The sequence below is a fragment of the Narcine bancroftii genome, chromosome 5 (genome assembly GCF_036971445.1).
Source record: "Narcine bancroftii isolate sNarBan1 chromosome 5, sNarBan1.hap1, whole genome shotgun sequence".
NCBI lineage: Eukaryota > Metazoa > Chordata > Chondrichthyes > Torpediniformes > Narcinidae > Narcine > Narcine bancroftii.
In genome coordinates this window covers 113,842,862-113,860,780 of record NC_091473.1, presented here as the reverse complement: position 1 = coordinate 113,860,780, position 17,919 = coordinate 113,842,862, and the positions used below count along the sequence as shown (strand labels likewise).

At 42.7% G+C, this 17,919-nt stretch overlaps 1 protein-coding gene across 4 annotated transcripts in view; it reads right to left on the bottom strand.

Moving 5' to 3' along the window:
- dmap1 (DNA methyltransferase 1 associated protein 1) overlaps positions 1 to 17,919 on the bottom strand; it is a 108,581-nt gene that overhangs the window by 90,528 nt on the left and 134 nt on the right. The gene's annotated exons all lie outside the window — the stretch shown is intronic.

Below are 17,919 nucleotides of genomic sequence, written 5' to 3'. Positions count from 1 at the left end.
GGATATCTTCCTTCCAAACCCATGGCACCTAAAGCTCATTAAATTAATGTAATATAGATGTTCAGCATAATTTAGTTTTGGTGGAATATTATAAAAAATATTGGAAGGAGTGCATCATAAATTTTATCCCCATTACTTACAGGGAAAGTGTTAACGGTTTACCTAATTTTTCCATAAAAATCCATTTCTATCCTTAGTTTCTATTTATACAATAGCTTTAAAAATCATTGACTTGAATCCAAAAACAAGTAATAATTTTCCAATTGGACTGAATTTTGATGTCATTGGAGCTCAAATCAGTTAATCACTCTTCAATAAAATACAGATAAATTACAATTTGTTTCAAATTGTATCACATTATCTTAATCAACGATATAGTTGAAAAGACTTTAAATTATGTCACCATTTTCACAACCTCAGAATGTACGAAAGCATTCTTTTGTTTATTAAAAAAAACACACTGTACTCGCTCTTCCCCTCCCCCACAAGCATCCATAAAAATATGAAAATGCCAATCTCCACACAAATAAGCTTCTACAAAAGATGACAACCCGAGTTGGATTTTGCAGGCCCTTTACTTGAGGTGGCCCCCTCTGAAATACTAAGACAAACCTAGTCCCAAACTACGCAGAGACCCTGTATTAAAGAATGCACATAAAATCTCATCATAAAGACAAGGCAAGAAAAAGCTTCAATAAACAAACCACTAAAGAGACACAGACACTAACAAACATTGGCATCTCAACTATCAAAATTTTCAAAAATATAAAATTTCCAGAAAAAAATTTAATATTCATTTAAATATCCAAAGATTCCGCCCTGCTCCAGCTCCCTCAACAGCCCCTAAGGCTAGAGCTGGATGAGGTTCCCACCCTGGATGAGACATATAAGGCAATCGAACAACTGAAAAGTGGCAAAGCAGCAGGTATGGATGGAATCCCCCCAGAAGTCTGGAAGGCTGGCGGCAAAACTCTGCATGCCAAACTGCATGAGTTTTTCAAGCTTTGTTGGGACCAAGGTAAACTGCCTCAGGATCTTCGTGATGCCACCATCATCACCCTGTACAAAAACAAAGGCGAGAAATCAGACTGCTCAAACTACAGGGGAATCACGTTGCTCTCCATTGCAGGCAAAACCTTCGCTAGGATTCTACTAAATAGAATAATACCTAGTGTCGCCGAGAATATTCTCCCAGAATCACAGTGCGGCTTTCGCGCAAACAGAGGAACTACTGACATGGTCTTTGCCCTCAGACAGCTCCAAGAAAAGTGCAGAGAACAAAACAAAGGACTCTACATCACCTTTGTTGACCTCACCAAAGCCTTCGACACCGTGAGCAGGAAAGGGCTTTGGCAAATACTAGAGCGCATCGGATGTCCCCCAAAGTTCCTCAACATGATTATCCAAAGCTATTAAACATTTACAAAACCATTAACAAATAGTGGCATTTCTCGACTTAATTTAAATCAGTGATGTGATTTCTTCGTGATGCCATTATGGTGTTGGGTCCAGGAAAGATCCTCCAAGATAGTGACTCCCAAGAACTTAATTGCTCACCCTCTCCAACACTGATCCCTCCCTCAAAGATCACTGGATTATACACCTCTGGTTTTCCCTTCCTGGTGACATTGGTTGTGAGGTTGTTGTGGTGCATCATTCAGCCAAGCTTTCAATCTCCCTCCAGTATGCTAACTCATCACCTCTTTTTCTAAACCCGCTACCATGGTATCAGCAGCGAAGAGAGTACCTCAGACAGTTTCGGATTTTCCCAGTAGTGCACTCAAGTTACTTGAAATGAGGAAACAGATATAGCAAGTCAAGAGTTGAGAGAAAGCTACCTAGAGAGGTGTTAATAACAATAAATAGACTGAATGGGATAGAGTACAAATCTAAAGGTAAACCAAAAGATAAGGTCTAAAGATTACAAAAATAAAAGGCAAAATTAAAGATTCTGAAATGCATTGTATACACATGACATTTAAAATAAAGTCCATGTCTGAGAGCGCAAATGAGTACAGTTTGATAACCATGTTGCAGGATGACATTGATTGGAACCTGAATATTGAAGGCTACAAGACGTTTGTCAATCAATAATAAATAGCGTGGAATGGCCCATGCTCAGTAATCTGGATGTAAAAGTAGTTCAGATAGAGACAAGGTATAATAATGGCAAGAAGTCTCTTGTGGGAACAATGCACAGGCTTCCTATCAGGAACAATGTGGTGGCACAGGCTATAGATGAACAAAAGGGCTTATCAGAGTAATATTATAGACTAAAAAAATAGATTGGCAAAGGAAGTTTGGATGAGAAAGTTTGGGGTAAGAAAACACCAATACTCCCAAGTGCAAAGCCCTGCAAAATCTAGTGGAGAAAGCCCACAACATCACCACACATCATACACTCTGTTCTTGTTGCTACCATCATGCAAGCGGTATAGGTGCCAGAAGACTCATACCATTAGGTTCAGGAACAGCTGCTACCCCTCCTCCATTAGACTCCTCAACAACAAACTCAATCAGGGACTCATTTAAGATCTCTTTCTTTTGCACTTAATTTTTTTTCCCTCTTTGTATTGCAGTTATTTACATTTCTTTATTTGTTACATGTGTTCATTGTGTACAGTTTTGTTTTTGCACAACTATTAAGTGGTAATTTTGCCTTGCCTGCAGGAAAAAGAATCTCAGGGTTGTATGAAATGTCATGTCTGTGCTCTGACAATCTAAATTTCCCAGTGTTTCTAAGAATAACAAGTTCTGTAGCCAAACCAGACAGTAGGTTATTGCAAACCTGGAATCATACAGGTACAAGAAAACAGAATTAACCAGTTCATTATGAAGGCACCCCGAGATATTATTATATAACAGAATTTAGGAATTAGTTTGAAGGAGAGAAGAATGGGGACAATTTATACTTTAAACTTAAATAAGGACAATTTGGAGGACATTAAAGCAGAGTCAAGACAAAGCAAAATGGTAAATTACATTAAGGAATTGGTCATTCAAGATGCTCAGGCAAACATTTACAGATTTTAAAAAAAAATTTATTTAATTTGTTAAATGTATCATATACAAATATAAAAGATAATATACCAAAATCAATACATGCTTTTTCCAACAATTTTCTCCCCCTTCCCTCCCACTCCAAAATCCCCATAAAGAACGAAAAGAAAACAAAAGAACAAAAAGAATAAGAAAAAGAGATAGACTGGATAGTTTAAGATTGAAACTTATAGTATATATACCTACTAATTCTAATTACATATAAATTAAGTATATAATAACTAACTCTAATTCTATTTAAATATAATAACTAATTTTAAATCCATAGCCAAGGAGTAAATGAAGGTCAATATGAATTATATAATTATATACTACAATAATATATTCATAATAATGCCAATAGATTGTTTATATGAGACCAAATTTTTAAGAATTTATCATATCTATTTCTTAAATTATAAGTGATCTTTTCCAGAGATATACAACTTTATACAACACAATTTCTCCATGCCATCTGTCCAATTCCAAATCTGGATCCAATTTCTAGCTGGCTAACATTATTTTAAGAATTTTTTCTGAAATAAATCAATTTTTAATTTCAGCCTAATCCCTGAAATGTTTCCGAGTAAAAACAACATAGGGTCTTGTGGAAGCTTAATATTTATTACCTGTTCAAGAAATTTTATTAAATTTGTCCAAAAAAAGGATCAATTTAGGATATAACCATGTAGAATGTGCACATTTCCTGAGTGAATATAAATGATTTAAAAAAAAACATTTGGGATATCTCCCATCTCTTTGGCACCATACAAAGCCAACCACTTTGATCTTCAAGGAGACACATTTTGTCCCTTACTATCCTTTTGTTCTTAATACACTTGTAGAAACCCTTAGGAGTTTCCTTCACATTGTCTGCCTAAGCAACCTCATGCCTTTTAAGTCTGATTTCTTTCAAGGTTTTTCTTGCATTTTTTTTATACTCCTCAAGAACATTATTTGTTCCCTGTTGCCTATACCTGCTATACACCTCTCTCTTCTTCCAAATCAGATCCCCAACATCCCCCAAAAACAAAAGTTCCCTATGCCTGCTAACCTTGCCTTTAATCCTGACAGGAACATACAAACCCTGTACTCCCAATATTTCACCTTTGAAGGTCTTCCACTTTCCTTGCACATCCTTGACCAAATACAGCTCATCCCAATTCACGCATTGTAGATCCTCTCTCATTTCCACAAAAGTGGCTTTTCTCAATTTAGAAATATCAACCCAAGGCCCAGACCCATCCTTCTCCCTAAGTAACTTGAAACTAATGGTATGCCCTTCATATTTCATTCATGGTCACAACGTCATAATTCCATGTGCCAATCCAGGCATTTAGCTTGTCTGCCTTTCCTGTAATACTTCTCGCATTGAAATAGATGCACCTAAGGACATTTCAACCATGTACAATCTGTTGATTTACAGTGGTGCATGCAATTTTCACATCATCTCTTCCCTCCTCCATTCCTCTATCTGCTCCTGAACTCTGGTTCCCATCACTCTGCAAATCTAGTTTAAACTCACCAGAACAGCACTAGCAAACCTTCCCGCAAGGATATTTGTTCCCCCTCCAGTTCAGAAGCAAACCGTTCTGTTGGAACAAGTCCCGCCTTCCCTGGAAGAGAGCCCAATGATCCAGAAAACTAAAGCCCTCCATCCTGCACCATGTCTTTAGCAATGTGCTAAGCTGCATTTTCCTCCAATTTCTAGCAATCCTTGAGATCACAACCCTGGAGGTTCTGTTCTTCAACCGAGCACCTAACTCCCTGAACTCTCCTTGCAGGACCTCGTCACCCTTCCTACCCTCATCATTGGTCCCTATATGGACCACAACATCTGGCTACTCACCCTCCCTCCTGAGAATGACATGAACTCATTCTGAGATATCCTGGACCCCAGTACCAGGGAGACAACATACCATCTGGAATACTCAGATTTCTTCCACAGAACCTCTTATCTGTCCCCCTATCACAACAACTTGGGTCTTCTCCTTCACTACAGGACCAGACTCCGTGCCAGAGACCTGATCGCCGTGGCTTGTCCCTGATAGGTCATAACCGCCCATCCCCATCCAAAATGGTATACTTGTTATTAAGGGCAATGGCCATAGGGGTACACTGCACTGCACTACCTGCCTGTTCCCTTTCACTCTCTTGATGGTCACCCATCTACCCTCCTCCTGTAACTGTAACTCCCATCTATCACCCCCTCTGCCTCCTGAATGATCTGAAGTTTATCCAACTCCAGCTCTAATTCCTTAACTCAGCTTGTCAGGAGTTGCAGCTGAATGCACGTCTCGCAGGTGAAGTCATCAGGGATATTGCTGGCTTCGCTGACAACCCACATTCTGCCAGAGGAGCATTACCCTGCCTTGGCTGCCATTCCCACTGTTTATGACTTGAGTAAAAAGTACGATTTCTAAAACCTGCCCTTACCTTTGCCTACATGCCGAATCCTTTTTGTTCCACGAATAGGGTGGCCCTTTCTTAATTCAACTCCTGCAGCATCACCTCAGCCCTTTGAGCTAAAGACTTTCCACTCTGACTCAGCGCACTCTGATAATGACTGCTCCCTTGATTCCAGAACGTCAACTGCTTTCACTTTCTATGGCTGCTGCGTGGCCTGCTGAGTTTCTTTACTTTTGTGTACTGCACTCAGCAAACTCTTGGAGCTGTGGACTGAAAAGTCTCCAGGACCTTATAGATTTCATTTTTTGCTCTCAAAGATGGTCAGTGTGATTGTTAATGCAGGGGTTTTAATTTTCCAAAATTCATTCGATTCAAGGAAGCTTCCATTAGATTGGAAAATATCAAATTCAACTCCTTTACTTAGAAAGGGAGGGCAAAAGGAGGAAACGGTAGACCAGTTAGTTTTATATTAGTTAAATGAAAAATGTCAGGAGCTATTATTAAAGAGATTATAGTAATCTACTTAAAGTAAATCAAAGTCAACATAGTTTTATTAAAGAGAAATCATGTTTTACCAATTTATTGAAGTGCTTTGCTGACATACTATTACCTTTGGATAAAAGGAACTGGTACCATATAGATTTCCAGAAGATATGTGACAAGCTATCTCATCAATGGTTATGTGAAAAATGAAAGTTGGAGGGGAAGCAAGATAACATATTGACCATGAACAGAAGACTGGTTGGCTAGCAGTAAACAGAAAGATTGAAATAAATCAATCATATTCTTGTTGGTTCATCACAATGAGTCCAGTGCCACAGTGATGTCATAACTTTTTCCATTTTATCAGATATGGCTGCAAAATTTGCTGATGAAGCAAGTAAGGGCCACCCGATTCAAGGAGCAAAAAGGTTTCAGCAAGTAGGCATAGGTAAGAGCAGGTCTTTAATTTATCTCATTTATTTTTTTCCTGTAGTCGACAGTGGGAATGGCAGCCAAGGTAGGGAATGCTCCTCTTGCAGTGGGTCATCAGGGAAGCCAGCAAGCAGTATCCCTGATGAAGTAGAACACAAAACTCTGCATGGTTGAAGTAAGAACATAATGCTGGATGAAAAATTAAAATACATAACTGACATTTCAGGCTCGAGCCTTCCTCAAGGTGTACAAATGTCAGCAGGCATTTAAATTAAAAGGTAACAGTGGGGGTGGGGGGGGGGGGGGGAAGAAGCATCATCGCAAGTAATAGGTGGAGAAGGGAGAGAGGGCACAGCAACATGCAGTGGCTAAGTGAATAGAGAAAGACAGGGTGGAGACCTGAGGGAAAGAAGACAGGATAGTACATCAGGCCATGGAGAGGAATGTGAGTGGAATGCATATCTGAAATGGATGGCCACTGGGAGGTCCCTGTCACTGGTGCAGAGCAAAGGTGTTCAGCGAAGCAACCTCCCAGTCTGTGCCTACTCTCTCTGATGTAGAGAAGGCCTCAAAGGGAGCATCGGATGCAGTAAATAAATCGCGGTGTGGATGCAAGTGTGGCATCTCCTGCAGCCACAGAGGAAGGTGCTGGGGGTGGGTGATTGGCAGGGAGGGATGAGTGTGTGAGAGAGACAAGGAGCGAGCGTTCCCTTCAGAAGGCAGAGAGGGGATGAGAGGGAAAGATATATCTGGCAGTGGGATCCTGTTGTAAGTGCCGGAAATTCCAGAGGACAGTGTGTTGGATGCAGAGGCTGGTGGGGTGGTACGTGAGGAAAAGGGGAATCCTGTGTTTGTTTCATCTGGGGTCAGAGGGGGACAGGGCAGATGAGCATAAATTGGAGGATATGCAGGTGAGAGCTGAATGTGGTGGAGGGGAAGCCACGTTTGTGGAAGAAGATTCTGAAGTGGAAGACCTCATCTTGGGAAGAGATGTGGCAGTGTCAGAGAAATTGAAAGAAGGAAATAGAATCCTTTCAGGGGACAGGGTGTTTGGAAGTGTAGTCAAGGTAGTTGTGAGAGCTGGTGGGTTTTTAAATACAAGTTGGTGGAAAGCTTGTCTCCCGTGATGGAGACAGAGAGATCTAGAATGGGGAGAGTGTTGTCGGAGGTGGTCCAGGTGAGTTTGAGATCTGGGTGAAAGTTGATTCGCGAAGTGAATAAAGTAGACGAGCTCATCATGGGTGCATTAGGCAGCCCTGATGTAATCATCAATATAACAGAGGAAGCGTTGAGGGACTTTGCCTGTGTAGGCTTGCAGCATGGATTGCTCCACAAAGAGGCAGGTGTAGCTGGGACTCATGCGGGTACCGATGGGTACTCCTTTTATTTGGAGGAAGTAAGATGAGTTAAAGGAGTTGTTTAGAGTGAGAACGATCGGCCAGGTGGAGAAGGGTGGTGGTAGAGGGTGACTGGTCGGGTCTCTGGTCCAGAGTGAAGTGAATTCATTTAGACCTTCTGTATGGAGGATGGAGGTATAAAAGGATTGGACATCCATTGTGAAAATGAGGCGGTCCAGTTCGGGGGAATCTGAGGTCATTGAAGAGATGGAGGGCACGCGAGGTATTGAAGATGTAGGTATGGAGGGATTAGACCGGGGAGAAAAGTTAGAGTCAAGGTAAGACGAAACTCATTCGGTGGGGCAAGAGCAAGTGGAAACAAGGATCTACCCAGATGGTTAGATTTATGTATCTTGGGTAAAAGGTAGAAACGGGCAGTGTGGCGATGGGATCTCATCCTGTCCAGCTGCCAGCTCTGGATCTTTTTATTTCCAATTGCCGCTGAGACATCAACCATCTCAACATCACCAGTCCCCTCTCATTTTAATCTTACTTCCTCCGGACACTCTGCCCTCCACTCTCTCCGCAACCTGCACTTTCCCCCTCCCTTCCCTTTGTCTTCTTTCCGTCAGCTCTCCACCCTGTCACTCTCTGAGGCATATCTCCTCCACTTGCTTGCTGCTGTGCCCTCCCTCCCATCGCCACCCATTACTTCCTGCGTTTGCGACCATGTCTTCCCCCTCACCTTTTTACACGGATGCCTGCCGACATTTTTGATGAAGAGCTCAAGCCCGAATCATCGATTATGTATTTTTATCTTTGCTATATAAAGGACACTGTTTGACAGGCTGAGTTTCTCCAGCACTGTGTTTTTACAGTATCCCTGAAGACTTCATCTACGAGAAGTGAATCCAGCTGCAGCTCCTTACAAACCGAGTTAAGGAATTGGATCAAAAATTTAATGACATCTGGATCATTCCAGAGACAAAGAGGATGAAGGGGTTACAAGGATGCTATCACACCTAGGAGGCAGGGGGAGGGTAGCTGAGTGACAGTCAAGAGAGGGAAAGGGAATAGGAAGGCATTTTGAATACTGTTGAGGGTGGGGTGGAAAAGAAGATGACCTTCCAGGGACCAGTCACAGCAATCAGGTCTCTAGCATTGGGTCTGGTCTGGTGGCTAAGAAGGGAAGGGAGGAGAAGAGGGGATTCCATAGTTAGGAGGACAGATAAGAGGTTCTGTGGAAGGGATTGAGAATCCTGGATTGAATGTTGCCTCGTTGGTGCCAGGTCCTAGATGTCTGAGATTGAGTTTATGGCATTCTCAGGAGGAGCATGAACAGCTAGATGTCCTGGTCCATATAGGGAACAATGATGTGGGTAGGAAGGGTGAGGAGGTCCTGCAAGGAGAGTTCAGGGAGTTAGGCTAGGTGGAAGGGCAAGACCTCCAGGGTTGTGATCTCAGGATTGCTACCTGTGCCACATGTTAGCAAAGTTAGAAATTGGAGGATAATGCATCTTAACACGTGGCTAAAGTCATGGTGCAGATGGGAAGGGTTTAGGTTTCTTGATCATTGGACTCTCTTCCAGGAAAGATGGAACCTGTTTCAACAGGATAGTTTATGTTACTGGAGGGGGACTAATATCCTTGCAGGAAGTTTTCCTAGTGCTGCTCCAGTTGGTTTAAATGAGATTTGCTTGGGGATGGGAATCAGAGTGCCAGAGCAGCAGATAGAGGAGTGGAGAACGAAAATTGCATGCACATTAGAAGTCAACAGGTTGTACCTGGTCATGTTCTCAGATGCATCTATTTCATTGCAAGTAGTATTGATGAAAGGCATACGAGCTTAGATTGGGATGTGGAATTACGACATTGTGGCCATTAGTGGAACAGTTGCAGGAGGGACAGATCTGGCAGCTCAATGTTCCAGGCTTCCATTGTTTCAGACGCAATAGAATGGGAAGGATGTATGGGGAAGGAGTGGCATTGCACATCAGAGAAAATATCACAGCTGTGCTCAAGCAGGACAAACCAAAGGCTTCATCCACTGAGGCTATATGGGTAGAGCAGAGGAATGGGAAAGGAATGACCACACTCATAGGGTTGTATTATAGCCCAAGTCAATGAGAATTGGAGGAGAAAATCTGTACAGAGATAGCAGAGAGCTGCAGAAACCATAAAGCTGTGATAGTAGGAGATTTTTATCTTTCCATATATTCACTGGGATTCCCATACTGTAAAAGGGCTGGATGGCTTGGAATTTGTCAAATGTGTTCAGGAAACTTCTCTAAACACACACACACACCTGTTTGTTTGTCTGTTTTCCATGCAGATCAATATCAATAATGTCCAAGTAGGTTCAGTAAGGGTAACATTTGATGCTGAATGTCATGACCACATTGAATTTAATCTTTAAGGTCATATAAAGTTTAAAAGTTTTTTAAAAACTTTCACCATGGACACCTCAATTAGTTACCTTGCTGTGCATCAATGTACATTCAGAATAAAAATAAGTGGCCAAACCCAGTTCAATATGGGCCCAAAAAAGCAAAGTAACATTGGCAGGAGTTCTTCACAAGCCTGTAGAGTTAGACAAAGGAGAAAGCAAGAGACAGCAGAGGAACATCACTCTCATCTCATTGTTGATACAAGGAGCAGGTACCAAGAAACAAAACATCAATGTTAAGCCCAACTCAGTGCTCAGGCCTTCAAACAGGAAAAGGGCAGGCAGCAGGAAACAGAATATCAGCACTAGGTCTGCCTCAATGCTCAGGCCTCCAGACATGCACACATATAACCATGAAGTATTTTTGGGTACTTTGTTTCAACCATGTAATTAACAACTGAGTGTTATTTCCTGGGCAACGCTGGGTATCCTGCTGGTCAATATATAAATTTAGCAGTTGTAGAGAAAGCAATAGTGGATCCCCTATAAGTGAACGAGACAGGAGAGGGGAATATTTTGGGTCCAGTGATCATAATGCCATAAGTTTCAAGTGAATTATGGAGTAGGATAGGCCTGGTCCTCGGGATGAGATTCTAAACTGGAAAAAGGCCAATTTTGAGGAATGAGGATCTAGAATGTGTGGATTGAGATAAGTTGTTTTCTGGCAAGGATGTGTGAGGTAAGTGGAGCACCTTCAAAGGTGAAATTTTGAGAATACAGAGTTTGTATGTTCCTGTCCAGATTAAAAGCAAAGTTAACATGCATAGGGAACCTTGTTTTCAATGGATATCGTGGATCTCAGACTTCAGATTTATTGTCATAGTACAAATGTGACGTCACATACAACCCTGAGATTATTTTTTCTGCAGGAAAAGCAGAATTACCACTTATGGTTAGGCAAAAAAAGGTCATGGAACCTATACAGATTAAAGAAGAGGACTTGCTTGCTATCTTAATAATAAGGGTGAATAAATACCCAGGGCCTGACAAGATATTCACTCGGGCCTTGATGGAGGTTTGTGTAGAAATTGCAGCGGCTCTGGCAGAAATATTTAAAATGTCCTCAGCCACTGGAATGGTGCCGAAGGATTAGAGGGTAGTTTGTGTTCCGTTATTTTTTAAAAATGCTTCAAAATAAACCGTGGAAATTATAGCCTGACGTCAGTCACAGGCAAGTTATTGGAGTGTTCTAAGAAATCAGACATAAAATTATTTGGATAGTCAGGGACTGATTGGGGATAATCAACATGGCAATTACGTATCGGAGGTCATGTTTAACCAATCTGACAGAATTTTTCAGAGTTTACCAGGAAAGTTAATGAATGGCTGTGGGTGTTGTCGACACAGACTTTTGTAAGGTTTTGGCAAAGGAAGGTTCAGACGTTCCATGTTCATGGTGAGGAAGTAAACTGGATGCAACATTGGCTCGATGGGAGAAGCCAGAGATTGGTGGTGGAAGATGGCTTCTCAGACCTGCAACTCGTGGTGTGCCTCAGGGATCAGTGCTGGATCTTTGTTGTTTGTCATCTGTATCATGGTCTAGATGATAATGTGGTAAATTGGATCAGCAAGTTTGCTGTTGACACTATGATTGGAGGTGTGGTGGACAGAAAGGAAGGCTTTCAAAGCTTGCAGAGGGATCTGGAGCATCTGGAAAAATGGGCTGAAAATGGTAGATGAAATTTAATGCAAACAAAGTGTGAGGTGTTGCATTTTTTTGGAAGGACAAACCAAGAAAGAACATTTGAACTGTTCTGGAGGTGAAGATTAATTGAATGTAAATTGGGTGGCACAGACTCGAGGGCCGAAATGACCTGTTACTGTGTTGGATGTCTTTTTTTTTAAAAAAAAGGAACATACACTATAAATGGTAAAGCACACAATTCTCTGAAAGTGACATCACAGGTAGATAGTGTTATAAAGAGAGATTGTGGCATATTGGCCTTCATAAATCAAAAGTATTGAAGATAGGAGTTGAGAGGTTGTGATAAAGTTGCAAAGGCATTGGTGAGGCTAAATTTGTAGTAATATGTGCAGTTTTGCTCATCTAACTACAGGAAAGATAACAAGAAGACTGAAAGAGTAGTTTTACTATGATGTTGCCTGGACTTAAGGAACTGAGTAACCGGGAAAGATTAAACAGGTTAAGACTTTATTCCCTGGAGCACAGAAGAATGAGGGGCGATTTGATAAAGATATACAAATGAGGGGCTTAGGAAGACTAAATGTAAGCAGACTTTTTCCATCGAGGGTAGGTGAGATACAAACCAGAAGACATGGTTATGGGTGAAAGGGGAAAAGTTTAGGGGGAACATTTGGGTGAACTTCTTCACACAGATAGTGATGGAAGCATGGAACAGACTGCCAGCTGAAGTGATAAATGCTGTCTCAATTTTAATATTTAAGAATAATTTGGAAAGGTACATGGATAGGAGGGGTATGGAGCACTATGGATTGGGTGCAGGTCTGTGGGACTGAGCAGCAAAATAATTTGGCACCGACTAGAAGGGCCAAAGGGGTCTGTTTCTGTGCTGTGACGTTCTATGGACCTACGATACAGAAAGAGGTAAGAAAGTAAATTGTTGACAGTTTGTTTCCTGCTACTAGGCAAAGATCTAGCAAGAAGAGATTCTGATCAGGGTGATGGGAAGTCTTGATGATGTTGGCTGTGGTCTTGAGGCAGCTTTTTACACAGATGGACAGGAAAATGGTGCCCATGATGAAATCCACAATAAACTCCTTGGTCTTACAAACATTGAGATTGTTGTTCTGCCACACACAACCATATTCACAATCTCTATTTGATATTCTGACTCATGATTATCCATTATTCAGCCAACAATCAAACTTACAGATGGCAGAGTGGAACACTACTGTGGTGGATCCACACCACCCAGGACATGATCTGTTCTTGCCACTGCCATTAGGGAAGTGCCATTAGGTGCCACAAAACTCATACCACAAGGTTCAGGAACACTTGCTACCCCTCCATCAGACTCCTAAACAATAGACTCAATCAGTGACTCATTTAAGGATTCTTATTTGTACATTATTTATTACTAAATATTAATTTTATTCAGTTCACGTTTCTTTCTTTATATTTCTCTTTATATACATTTCTTTCTTCGAGTTCAGTCTACAGTTAATGATAAGTAGAGATTCTGCCTGGCCTGCAGGAAAAAGAATCTCGAGGTTGTATGTGATGTCACATATGTACTCTGACAATAAATTTGAACTTGAATAGAGCAGGGGATTAAGTACACAGCCTTGAAGTGGCCCTGTGTTGATGGTCAGTGAGGAGGAAGTGAAGTTGTCAAACTACACTGACTGGGGTCTGCCAATAAAGAGATTGAGGATCCAGTTGCAATAGGACAGAGTCCCAGACCCCCAACTTTTATTATTAGGTTTGCTGGTATGATGGTATTAAACACCAAGCTGTAGTTAATGAACAGCAAGCTGATGTAGGTGTCCTTGTAATCAAGATGATCAAATGCAGATTGGAGAGCCAGTGAGATGGCATTCACCTTTGAATTGTTGTGACAGTAGGCAAATAGGCAAACTGAAGTGGGTCCAGTTCCTTCCTGAGACAGAAGTTGATTTGAATCATAACCAACTTCTCAAAGCACTCTATCTTGGAAGATGCAAGTACCACCAGCTAGTAATTATTGAGGCAGATCACCTTGCTATTCTTGGTCACAGTACGATGTACGTCCTTTTAAAACAGATCAATGCAGCAAGAGGTTAAAAGCATATGCAAATTCTCCAGCCAGTTGGTCCACACAGGTAAGAAGAACCCAGCCAAGTACACCACATGGCCAGGTGCTTTTTGAGAATTCATTTTCTTTTCAAGATTATTTTCACATCAGCTTCAGAAATTGGTTGCAGAACTGGTTGCTGTGGAGCTCATGAGGGTGCATTGTTTTCCCTTTCCAAACCAAGAAGACATTGAGCTCGTTCAGAAAGTGATCTTTTGCAATTAATCATACTACCTTGCTTCACCTTGTAGTTTGTGAGCAAGCCCTGCCACAGTTGCCGAGCATCCATCTGAAACTCCAACTTCGACTGGAACGATCTTTTTGCTTTGATAATGGCCATCTGGAGGTTATATCTGGACTTCTTGTATGTCTCATAATCATCTGTTCAGAGATCTGGTGTTCAATAGATTGCAGATCTCTTGGTTCATCCATGGCTTCTCGATCAGGGTACACTCAAATAGTCTTAATTGGAAAACAATCATCCCACATGTTCTGATGAAGTCGTAACACCTGTGATGTATTCATTTGGTCCACTGCTATGTCCTTGAACATGGCCCAGTCTAATGACTGCAGACAATCACATATCTGTTTCTGCTTCCCCAGACCTGCTTTGTATAGTCTTTACCACAGTGAAGTGCTCTTCAGTTTCTGCCTGTATGCAGAAAACAGAAACATAGCCATGTTCCACTGTATGAAGCGTAGGCACTGAATGCAGTGATAGGAGTTTTTTTATTGTAGTGTAGCCTTGGTCAAGAATGTATTTGCGAAAAACATTAATTTTTTTATTGATTTCAAGGGAAATTGAATACTGAAGTAGAAAGATACTGCTGTGGCGGCTCACCACAAGGCAGGCGAACCGGCCCCACTTGTAAGCCATGCGGCGGGGCAGCCGGCCAAAATGGCGCTGTCAGGGGTTTCCCTTCCTTCCAGCTCGGGTCTCAGAAACCCGCGCTTGGGGACCATGTGATGCCCGGGTAACGTCTGCGCCCTCCAGCGCGGTTCTCAGCCAGGCCTGGGCTGGGAGTACAAGTGCAGTCCAGCAGCCTGCAATAAACTAGTCTGCTCACTGAGCTCAACCCATCTGGTTGCATGTGTTATTGCAGGAGCAGTGTAGCCGCCGCTACAATGCTTTGATTATAAGGGGTAATGGTGAGATCACATGGAATTAAACAGGAAAAAAACATGCCTGTCAGCCCTGAGCCTGCACCAATCAATAAGCATCCATCTGCACTACTCCCATATTTTCCTGTCACATCTCCATTAACCCCAGCCCCTTACCCCCAATTCCTCATAACCTACCTACACTCTGGCAACTTAGCCAATCAGCTAAACACAATCTGCTGGAGCAATTCAGCAGGTCAACCACCATCAGTGAGAGATTTAGAAACCGTTTATTGAAATAAGCAGATGACATGCAGTTGCTAGTGCATGCTAAGCAAACAAGGTGAAGTAAAACACGAAAGTCTGCAGATACTGTGGTTGAAGTAAAAACAACGCTGGAAAAACTCAGCCTGTCAAACAGTGTTCTTTATATAGCAAAGATAAAAATACATAATCAACTTTTCAGGCTTGGGCCCTTCATCAAGATATTGAAAAACATTGGCAGGCATCTGAATTAAAAGGCAAAAGTGGGGGGAGGGGGGGGGGGAAGAGGTGTAGAGAAGGAGCATCATAGCAAAGGCAGGAGGTAATAAGTGGAAAAGGGAGGGAGGGCACAACAGCAAGCAGGAGGAGGAGGAGGGGTGGCTATATGAATAGAGAGGGAAAGGGATGGAGAGCTGAGGGAAAAAAGACAGGCAGAAGGAAAGGGAGGGGGAAAAGAGAGTAGAAACCAGGGAAGTCAATGTAAATGTCATCCGGCTAGAGTGCCCAGATGGAAAATCAGGTGCTGTTCCTCCAATGTCTTGGTGTAATAGCATGAGGCCATGGACAGACATGTGAGCATGGGAGTGGGATGCAGATCTGAAATAATTGGCCGCTGGGAGGTTCCTATCGCTGGTGCGGACTGAGTGAAGGTGCTCAGCAAAGCGATCTCCCAGTTTGCACCCAATCTCACCAACACAAAGGGAGCAGTGGATGCAGTAAATCAATCCTGCGGATACACAAGTTGCTTCACGTGAAAGGCCTGTTTGGGGCCCAAGACTGTGGTGAGGGGAGGAGGCAAGTGCGGCACCTCCTGCAGTCACAGAGGAAGGTGCCAGGGGCTGATTGATATGGAGGGATGAGTGCATGAGGGAGTCACGGAGGGAACAGTTCCTATGGAAGGCAGAGAGGGGAAGAGAGGGAAAGATGTGTCTGATAGTGGGATCCTGTTGCAAGTGCTGGAAATTCCAGAGGATAATGCATTGGATGCAGAAGCTGGTGGAGTGGTAGGTTAGGAAAAGGCAAACCCTGTGTTTGTTGCATCTGGGGGAAGAGTGGACCAAGGTAGATATGCGGGAAATGGAGGAGATACAGGTAAGGCCTGAGTTGATGGTGGTGGAGAAGCCACATTTGAGGAAGGCAGCAGACATTTCAGATTATCTGGACTGGAAGACATCATCTTGGGAAAGGTTCTCCCCATCAGAGAATTGAACTCCGTGACAGTACACTAAAGAGGAATGGACCACCTGTAAATTGGAGGAACACCCGATTTTCCATCTGGATAGCATTAACATTAACCTCCAGTTTCTGCTAACCTGCTCTCCTTTTCCCCTTCCTTCCCCGTCTTCTTTCCCTCAACTCTCCACCCCTTCCTTCTCAATTCACCAAGCTATCCCGCTTCCCCTGCTTGCTGCTGTGCCCTTGCTCCCTTCTCCACCTATTACCTCCTGCCTTTGCAATCATGCTCCTCCCCCCACCCCACCCCTCTCACTTGTGTTGCCAGATGGACTGTTTTCCCACCTAAGTGGGCTTCTTTTGGAGATCGGCCACAAGAAAATTAGAATGTTTGCATGTTGTGGCTTTTTGGGCCCCTTTTAAGAATTGTGCAAATTTTTGGCCTGAAGTTTTATGTTGTGAAGTGAAAGGAAGGGACAGCAGAATGGAGCAATTGTCGCAGTAAAAGTGGCACAGCCAAAGTGGGGCGCTCAAAGGATCAGGCAGAGAGGTGCAGTGGCAGACTTAGAGTTGGAGGACACTCACCAGAAACCAAAATCTTGCACGACAGACAGTCTGGCTTTTGAGATCTCCATCCGGCACCACCTCGAGCTAGACATTAATTTCTCCTCCATTTGGGGGTATAGGCCCTAAACCCCCAAGTGGAGGACAAATTAAGGGGCATAATCCGCAAGAAGGGCAAGGGAGGGGGCAGGGCACACTTGCCTACATCAAGTGCAGCGTCCTGGCTTTATAGGCCGCGCACGGCCACGTTTCTTCTGGCACACATGCACGAGTGCCAGCTGGCGCATACGCAGTGGGTTACTTTTATTGGGGCCAGTTGGCAGATGCACGGTGAGAGGAGGGAGGGGTTTGGCTGGTTTCGGGCTTTAATTTCTGGGGGCATCTGCTGCCTCTCACCTTTTAATTCAGACACCTGCCAGGATTTCTCCACACTTCAATGAAGGGTTGGAGACCAAAACATCAGTTATGTATTTTTATCTTTGCTCCAGAAAGGACACTGCTTTGACCCACTGAGTTCCTCCAGCATGGTTTTTTTGTTTACATAGTAGAAGGTGAAATTAGTTTATGGAAGTAAATGGCCTATTCCCAATATATATATATTTCAATTAACCTGTAACAAATTTAAGTTTCAAAAAGCGAGAGTGCCAAAATAACAATCACGTGGAACCCCTATTTATTAATTACGCTGGTCTCCAAATGGCACGACTTTGTTTTGCTGAACTTATCAAAATCCTTCAATTGCTTGCATGGAACAAAAATCATCTCAGACTTTTTAACTTCATAGAACAGAACTCGGGGTTTAGTGCAGATCTGAAATCTGCTTCCACCTGCTGGGCACTTCATTACAACACCAGGATCAGGGGCAGCCAACAGGAACCTTACATTACACAGGGCTCCGCGTCATGCCTAGGCCCAA